Below are 10075 nucleotides of genomic sequence, written 5' to 3' on the forward strand. Positions count from 1 at the left end.
GGCAAATGGCAAATAATGTAAATTGCGAGGAGATGAGATTTGTGATTAGGAACTTGGTAGATGTTGAAGATCCTCCCCGGCAAATGCGCCAGAAATTCCTTTTGCTGCCTGCTTGAACTACGTCCGTATTTCCCCAAAGAGGAAGGGATGATGCAGCACAGCAAGGTAGGTATTTTCCTCAGTGATGAGACCAAGGTTATCGAACCAGTAGGAGAACCAAGTAACACTACGTAAACAACACCTGCACACAAATAACAAATACTCGCAACCCGACGTGTAAAAGGGGTTGTCAATCCCTTTTTGGGTAACGGTGCCAGAAATTGGCAAACGGACGTGAGAGAGATGTAAATATTGATAGATTGAACGCCAAATAAAATAAAGTGCAGCAAGGTATTTTTGTATTTTTGGTTTAATAGATCTGAAAATAAAAGGCAAATAATATAGATCGCAAAGGCAAATAATATGAGAAAGAGACTCGGGGCCCGTAGGTTTCACTTGGCTTCTCTCGAGAAAAATAGCAAGCGGTGGGTGAATAAATTACCGTTGGACAATTGATAGAACTTCAAATAATCATGACGATACCCAGGCAATGATCATTATATAGGCATCATGTCCAAGATTAGTAGACCGACTCCTGCCTGCTTCTACTACTATTAATCAACACATCGACCGCTATCCAGCATGCATCTAGTGTATTAAGTTCATGGAGAAACAGAGTAATGCAATAAGAACGATGACATGATGTAGACAAGATCTATTTATGTAGAAGTATACCCATCGTTTTATCCTTAGTAGCAATGATACATACGTGTCGGTTCCCCTTATGTCACTGGGATCAAGCACCGTAAGATCGAACCCACTACAAAGCACCTCTTCCGATTGCAATATAAATAGATCAAGTTGGCCAAACAAAACCCAAATATCAGAGAAGAAATACGAAGCTATAAGCAATCATGCATATAAGAGATTCAAAGAAGACTCAAATAACTTTCATGTATAAAAAGTTAGATCTGATCATAAACTCAAAGTTCGTCGGATCCCAACAAACACACCGCAAAAAGAGTTACATCATATGGATCTCCATGAGACCATTGTTTTGAGAATCAAACAAGAGAGAAGAAGCCATCTAGCTACTAACTACGGACCCGTAGGTCTACAAGGAACTACTCTTACATCATCGAAGAGGCACCAATGGACATGATGCACCCCTCCTTGATGGTGTCTAGATTGGATCTGGTGGTTCTGTACTCTACGATGGTTGGAATTGATTTTCGTCGACTCCCCTAGGGTTTCTGGAATATTGGGGTATTTATAGAGCAAAGAGTCGGTTCAGGGGGCACCCGAGGTGGGCACAACCCAGCTGGGGGCGCCTGGGCCCCCAGGCACACCCTGGTGAGTTGTGATCCCCTCGGAGCACCCCCAGGCGCTTCTTCGGCCCACTGGATGTCTTCTGGTCCAAAAAATTCCACAAAAAGTTTCGCTGCATTTGGACTCCTTTTGGTATTGATTTCCTGCGATGTAAAAAGCATGCAGAAAACAGCAACTGGCACTTGGCACTATGTCAATAGGTTAGTGCCAAAAAATGTTATAAAATGACTATAAAATGATTATAAAACATCCAAGAATGATAATATAACAGCATGGAACAATAAAAAATTATAGATACGTTGGAGAAATATCAACTGGCGACACCAAAGATCCACAACGTCACTGCCAAATACGTCTGGATGATAAAGAGATCAATGAAATGACCAAAATGCTACTCAATGAAAGCTTAGATGATTGTAGAAAGACGGGGCTGAACCCCTTTTGCACCCTTAACCCGGCTCCAGTTGTAAGTATTTCAAGCTCATTGTTATCTTATTCTTCCTTCATATGTTGTCTTCTTACTATTACTTGTTTTCCTCAGGCCGATGATCCTCTCTGGAACAAGAAGCTTCAGGATAAGCCGGCCCAAAGGGCCATGGCAAAGAACAAGGCTCCCAAGAAGCCTTCCAAGAAGAAAACAGACACCTCATAGCTGTTTGCTTTCAATGATGATGAGTCAGAGGTAGAACTTGACTCCCTTGGCTCCTTTTCTGTACATCTTATTAACACTGATTGCTACCAGGATGACGCGGAGGCCATCCACGCTGACGGTGAAGAGGTAACTATCCTTTCCTCCGACTCAGAACCTCTGCCAAGACAGAAAGTTCGACAAGCAAGCCGGAAAGTAAGGTTTTCTCACCCTTTAGCTTACTTGGATCCCAACTTTATTTTGAAGAAACAACAACATGAAGTTCGCTGCACAACCCAGAACAGCGGCTGTGGAAATCTTTCCTCCGGCTTACCCAACACCCCGATTCCTCAAAAGCGCCGAAATGAGGTGCCACAGAATTCAACATTATATTTTCCAAAGGTGGGTCTTATCCGTCAACCGCTTAACCCTCCCGACTCAAATTATCAGGGAACCTCTCACTCCTCTTCTGGCGAATCAACTTGGACTCAGATTCCCCTCTTCAAAGTCGCTCCTGGGTGAGAACATTAGATTTCTTTTCTTTAACACTTTACCAACTGATACATTAACCTTCTTCGCATGTCTTATTTTCAGTGGCATAGCCAAGCCCAGCAAAAAGCTAAAGGTAAACAAACAGGCCGAAGACCCCAAGGTTGTTGAGCTGAAGAAACAGACCATCTTTGAAGCCTCTGAACAAACTCCGGTGGCTGCTGATGATGACCCGCCACCAGAGACTCACGATGTCATGGTGGATCCAATGGGTGTTGACCCATCTAGTGCTAAGCCGCCCAGTCCCATAAAACCTGCTGATGAAGCTCCTTCACAACATGCTGCGGAGGATGTTATTATTACTAGCACTGGCTACACTGAGCCTGGGAACCCCACCATTCTGGCCAAGCACCCTGCCAAAGAGGAGTTAATTCAAACGAGCAAGGCCAAGTTGATGTTGCAAATTACTCTCACTTAAGCGTCGATAAATTATACTCTGGTTATCTGAGCCAGTTACACATTGGTCGTGATCTGGAAGTAGACTTAGTGAAGAAACTGCGCCAGAAATATGAGGTATGAACATCTGTTTCTTTTACACATATAGTCATCTAGCCCCAAGTCTTATCCGTAGGAAAAGATACTTTTGAGTAGGGTTAAGACTTGTCCATATGTTTCTATAATCTTTAAAGTCGTAGCCCTCATGGGCCGACTTATCTTCATAAAGCTGAGCCCGTTCATTTTCTTTATTGGAAAGAAACTCCATACCGTAGCCCTCATGGGCTGGCTTATCTTGATAAAGATGAGCTGGTTCAAAAAATACAAATGCACGAAAGAACTTCCACACACATTAGCCCCGAAGTGTCATGTACTTTGCTTGCAACGTGCTCGAGACTTGTATGTAGATTGTCTGGCAAATATGTTTATAACTTGTTTAACTCTTACTTGCAGGATGCTTTAACTCAGGCGGAATCCTAGGTGGCTGATTTAAAGACTAGGCTTGAGCAGCAAGATGCTAAAACACGCGAAGCTGACTCCAAGCTCATTCTTAATCTTGAAGAGAGCGAGAATCTCCAAAGTTGATTCTCCACAGAAAGAACTGCCTGGGACAAGGAGAAGGCCGCCTTGGTTCAAAGAGAAGAGACTGCCGAATCTTCTTTGAAGGAAACTACTATAGAATTGACCGGCTTAAAACGCCGCATATTTCAGATGACAGCTGCTATCTTTGGTAAGTAACTCAGGCTGTTTTGACCACTTTCAACTTTTAACCTTAATCCGCACGGTGACTTATCTGTGTACTTTATTCAACAGGCCCCAGGAGTACTAACCTCGGCCAAGACATGTTGGTGAAGCTAAAGGCGGTTTATACTCTGGTGGAATAGCTGTACACAGGCACGCAATGATCCCTAGCAGTTATCTCGCATAATAAACAACCACCTGCACTCATCAAGGATGTATTGGACAAGTTACCTATCATGCCCAAGAGAATTGAAGAGATCAAGTGATCCGCATCTCGAGCTGGTGCCATTACTGCTTTGAGGCGGGCTAAAGCATGGCAAGTGGAGTTAGACCCGAAGGAGATGGCCACTGGCTGTCCGAGCTTCAAAGAAGACGAGTCTCCCTTTGATGCCAGTGACTTCACCAAATGTGTAAAAGAGATGCGCCCTCTGGCAAGTAAATTGGCCGAGGAGACATATTTGTCTATGTATCAGGTGGCTTATACCAAGGAGAACGAAAAAGTTAAAGTGCCGGCTTATGAGATTGTAGAGCTCATTCCTCCAATACGTAAGCACTTTTGCTCCTGATATCGATCCGTTCACTACTGCAGGATGGTACAAACGCGACACTACGATCAGAGACCCTTCAACAAAACTGTGTGCGATGCCATAATCGCAAACGGTGGTGTAAACAACCCATCAAAAAAGGTGCAAAACGTTTGCGATGACGGATGCATCATACACGGTTCAGATTTTAGTTGTCTGTGCGATGCAGGGCATACGGTTCAATTCAATTAACTGTTTGGGATGAGGAGGAACAAAAGAAATGGGTAGCCAGATGAAGGCGTGTGTGATATACAACATACAGTTCACTAGGATGAACTATGTGTGATTAGGCAACACAATGGAAACGGTTCAACTGAACAGGATGTGTGTGATACGCGGCAAACAGGTCCGTAATCAGAAATGTGTGCGAAGACCAATAATAACAGAGACGATTGCTGCTAATAAGCCGTGTGGTTTGCTCTGTCTACATTAGAATAACATGTATCTATATATATAACTGAAATAAACATCCAATTACATAAGTGACTATACAGATCATTCGCACACACCTCAATAAACAATTGCATGCATTCTAAAGTAGGAGAAACGATCGTCTAGTCATCTACTTCTTGTGACGCTCCCGCCACTACTCTGTGGCTCGATCCCTCGTATGGGGCAGGAAGAGGACACTTCCTCATGTCAACGATCCGCCTGTACATCTCATAGCTTGTGTACGCGTCCATGGCCGCGTACTTGACATGTTGTTCATCCAGTCTCTCATGCCACACACTGTGCCAGGCGTTCTTGTCCTTATTGCTCTCATTCTTCATCTACGTGTAGTAGTTGTCGATGATGGCCGAGGCGAGGTCAACCAGGGAGTTCAGTTTGTTTTTGTCGCTGCCCCAGACCATGTAGTGGTGCTGGATGTTGACAAGATTCGGGCATTTCAAGTCCGAAACCTTGAGCACTTTTAGATCGTTGGTGGTGTCCACCGTAGCGAAACTGTAGTCGGAGCTGTTGATAAACCTGGAGAAACACTTGCAAGGCCTTGTGGCAAGGTGGTAGTGGTAGACGAGGACGTCATGTCGCATGCACAACTGGGTGACGACAACCTTCTGATTGTGCCCGACACGACCGATGGTGTACTCGAGGTCAAAGCCGACCACTCGGTACTTGTCCTCGGCAAGGAACTGCTCCATAGTTTGGATGGAGCTCTCCACCAAGACTAGATCATTCGTGTACACCACCGAGAGGGCCTTCCCCCTCACGTAGGTGTCCACTATGTGATGCGTAGTGAACTGCCCGCCGTTGTTGTTGTCGGCCGCTGGGAGCGCCATTGGAGCCACGAGGAGCGCCACTAGAACCAATGGATGTCCTCTCTGTATGTGTCATCGTGGGTGTGCTTATTATGTCGTGTGACACGAGAGATATAAGGTAAATGGCCGCAGCAATAAATGGGGGCCGGCCGGCCTGGATTCTGTGCACGTCCGCATGGGAGTTTTTGCAGCGGGTAACTGCATTGTCGCGCCGCGCTCGGCGCAACCGCATGCACACGAGCATGCGTGATCGTGCGCTGGCCCCAAACATTGGCAGCGCACATGGTGGGATGAGGGTAGAGCACCCGGAGGGATGGGAGAGCAGAGCGCGCCGCGGCCGCCTGAACCGCAAGCAACCACACGCATAGAGCAGTTGAACACGCAGGAAATGGTGGCCTACAAGCCGGCCGACAGTTGCGTCGCTGCGTAGAGAGCGGCCGTGTGCTACCACCTCTTTGTAGTCTATTGTCCCCTTCATATTCTGTGCCATACTTTGCCCTCAAATTTAACCAACAAAATGTTAATGCATGTTATAAAAATTATATAATTGGAAACTATGTTCAAATACGAATCCAACTATATAATCTTTGGCAACATGCTTTCGTATTTTATTAGTTAAATCATACTTATAAACCAGGACGGGGGTATAGTAGGTAATTAAATTGCAAATGTTTTTTTATTAACCGTATGTGTACGTGGCCTTTCATCCTCCTCTCGCACGTCTTGTCACCCCGATGCCGCAGACGGCTTACAACGCAAGCTTGCGCAGCGCGCGGGGGCGTTCTTTTGGCCAAACAGTGGCGCCAATGAATCGTCAGTGAGCCCGTTCAAGCACAACCTTGCATGTTCCCGCGCAAGCTTCCCGCCCGACGCGGTGAAATCCCCCAAAATCCCAATACTTACCGGCCTGCTATAAAAACCCTCACAACCGGTGAGTCGTGCGTCGCATTTTCCCCTGCCTCCCTGTAGCTTATCTCATCTGCTTCTCCTAGAATCGCCAATGGCGCCGGTCCGTCGTCGTCGCTCAGCCACTCCGCAGTCATCAGAGGACAGCTCCAGCTAGGAGCCTACACCACGGCGGCTGCGCAGTCCCCGGCGTAGTGTAGTGCGCGTGGCGTCCCTGTTGGGTGTGCACGGAACACCCACCACATGCTCCGCCGTCGCTGCCCGTCGGCAGCTATTGCCGGCCGCGGTTGCAGCCACACCACCAACGAAATCCAGGGCCATCGCCCGCTCCGCCGCCATGACCCGAAGGCGGGAGGTGGTCGTCGTGGCTGCCACCTCACTGTCAGACACCGTGGCCATCACCCGCTCCGCCATCATGGCCCAAAGGCGGAAGGTGGTGGTCGTGGCCGCCACCCCATCGTCTGTCGCCGGGGCCGCCAGCCCACCATCGACCGCCGGGGTCATCACTCGCTCCGCCACCGCCGCCCGAAGGCGGGAGGCGGAGGAGGATGCCCGCATGTGCGTCAGCGACCTTGCGCGCTACACCGTGTTCCTGCGGGAGGAGGAGGAGCGCCTTGTCGAGCATGCAAAGAGCCTTACCGCCGCCGTGGCCGTGACACATGCCGCCTATGAGGAAAGGAATCAAGAGATCTACGAGGAGAACCACCGCTTCAAGAGGGGTTGTCTGGAGCGGCAGAGGGTGTTCGAGGTGAGCATCGCTGAAGCTGCAATAACAGTAGGCACCGTATTGCGGTTGCCCATCTCGTCGGTAGGCCCCTCCTCCTCCGCCTCTTACTGAGTGCGCTCGGCAGAGGAGAGGCAGCCGGAAGTAGTACAAAGCCCCTCCGCAGTAGTAGTAGTATTTAGGGGCTATTTTGTTCAGTTCATCTGACTATAGATGTGGTGGAACTGTACAACGTACTTAAAATTAGCTAGTATATATAGTTGAACTAGCTATTTCAGTATGTGGTTGGCAACAACTGGGGAAAAGTTTGGTCGGTTCAGCTGTCGAGTTGAACTGTTTGTATAAATTAAGAATGACTGCTTAATCTATGAAAGAAATCTATGCTTAATTACTAAATTTTAGTTGCAAAAATTAGATACTGCTAGTGATTTTTAGCTTCATATTTTCACAAATCGCAGTGTTACAAGGTTGAAAATGGCAATGTTACTAGATCAACAAATGTCAATCTTTCTAGTTTGACAAATGACAACATACCCAATATGACAGATGCAAATCTTACCAAATTGTTTGTTAGTGGTTGCTCACGGGTCATCCAAAAGAACCGTTTGTGTTGAAGAGATGCAGAAATCCTGCTCTCACTTTGCATATAGTGTTCTATCTAAAATGTTTGCGATCAAGAGCCGCAAAAATCCTGCTCGGCACATTTTCCCTTGGCTTCCTGGGGAAGCTCCCGGTTTGCATACGGGTGTTCTAACTAAAATGTTTGCGATGAGTGTTTTATATTTAAAAACCATTAACCTTTTTTCAAAAAAATATCGTTTGATAAGTATGTACATTAAGAAAGAAAAACGCAAGTTCGCTCAAACCATATCTTTCATTCAGTCATACTGCGAATTTATAATCATATGACCGAGATACAGTATTAAACCAAAGAAAAAAACTATTCCCGGTGGCGGCGGAGGCGGCGTGCCGCACCGTTGTTGTCGTCCTCCGGGACGCTGTTGTTGAAGTCTTCAATGCAGCATAGAATGTTCTTCACTTGTAAATCAAACATCATGTCATCCCGGGATCGACGGGCGAGGCGCGGGAGGACGGCAGCTGGCGGCGCTAAGAGGTAGCATTCGACGGCAGCGTCCCATGCCGCTGAGGGGGCGCTCGCATGGAGAGGAAGGCAGGCGGCCATGGAAGTCAAAGGGCTCACTTCCCAGTGAGCCTACACAGTGTACAACTTGCACGCTTTTCTATGAGCCTACGCATTCGAGGACAGCTTGCATCGCTCTCGGTCAGTCTGCGCACCGGACTGCGCTCACACGCCTCCTGTTGAGTCAAGGTTAAGCAGCTATCCGCACGGCAACTCCTACAGCCATTAAAACCAAGACACGCGGCGTCACGTGAATGGTTAACAGAACGCACATGGTTTGAATTATACAAACGTTTGAGATATTAAAGTGGCAGTTATTTTTTCAAAATGCCTTTGTTGGCTGTCATTATTCGAGTGCGCCCTCTCTCAAAATGGACACAAAAAATACCATAGCATGTCGGGTGCCATTCCATGATAGCATGCCAAGTTTCATGAATTTTAGACGAGTTTTGGATTTACTAGAATTTAAAAATAAGGTATCTCGACGTTTTGCCGACAATCAACGGTGCTCTGGTGTTTGAAATTCATTCCCATTTCTTGCATGGGACCTAAGCATGCACCTAAGGACAGAGTTGATTTTTCAACCAATTTATATGCACTGGAGCATGTGCATGTAGTTCAAATTTGAATTATGCACATAAATGCATTGAAAATTCAGTTGATGCATAAAAATGCCCAAAAGAACCCCGAAAAATCACAAAAATTGACACAACACTCCTGTTGTTCTATGTTGACACGAGAATTTTTTTGAAAGCAATAAGAGGCAACGGATATCGTTTCGTCCCCAAAGGTGGGACGTTCCCTACCGAAACCATCATGCTTGTTGTGAGAAGCTCTGGTTTGTTAGAAGCATATACTTAAACCTTCCCCAAATGGGATAAAAAATTTACTGTGGCATGTTGATGCCGCTCCATGATAGCATGCCAAGTTTCATGAATTTCAGATGAGTTTTGGATTTACTGGAATTTAAAAACCAGGTATCTCAATGTTTTGCCGGCAATCAACGGTGCCCTGGTGTTTGAAATTCATTACCATTTCTTGCATGGAACCTAAGCATGCACCCAAGGACACATATTTGATTTTTCAACCAATTTATATGCACTGGAGCATGTGCATGTAGTTCCAATTTGAATTATGCACATAAATGTATTAAAAACTCAGTTAATGTATAAAAATGTCCAAACAAACCCCGAAAAATCACAAAAATTAACAGAACACTCCTGTTGTTCTATGTTGACATGAGAAATTTTTTGAAAGCAATAAGCAGCAATGGATATCATTTCAAACCCAAAGGTGGGATGTTCCCTACCGAAACACATCATGCTTGTTGTGAGAAGCTCTGGTTTGTGAGAAGCATATACCCAAACCTGCCCCAAATGGGACAAAGTTTTTACCACGACATGTTGATGCTGCTCCATGATAGCATGCCATGTTTCATGAATTTTAGACGAGTTTTGGATTTACTAGAATTTAAAAACCAGGTATCTCAATGTTTTGCCGGCAATCGACGATGCCCTGGTGTTTGAAATTCATTACCATTTCTTGCATGGGACCTAAGCATGCACCCAAGGACACAAATTTGATTTTTCAGCCAATTTATATGCACTGAAGCATGTGCATGTAGTTCAGATTTGAATTATGTACATAAATGCATTGAAAACTCAGTTAATGCATAAAAATGTCCAAACGAACCCCGAAAAACCACAAAATTGGCACAACACTCATGTTGTTCTATTTTGACAC

This window comes from Triticum dicoccoides, chromosome 5B (genome assembly GCF_002162155.2).
Source record: "Triticum dicoccoides isolate Atlit2015 ecotype Zavitan chromosome 5B, WEW_v2.0, whole genome shotgun sequence".
NCBI classification, from domain to species: Eukaryota; Viridiplantae; Streptophyta; class Magnoliopsida; order Poales; family Poaceae; genus Triticum; species Triticum dicoccoides.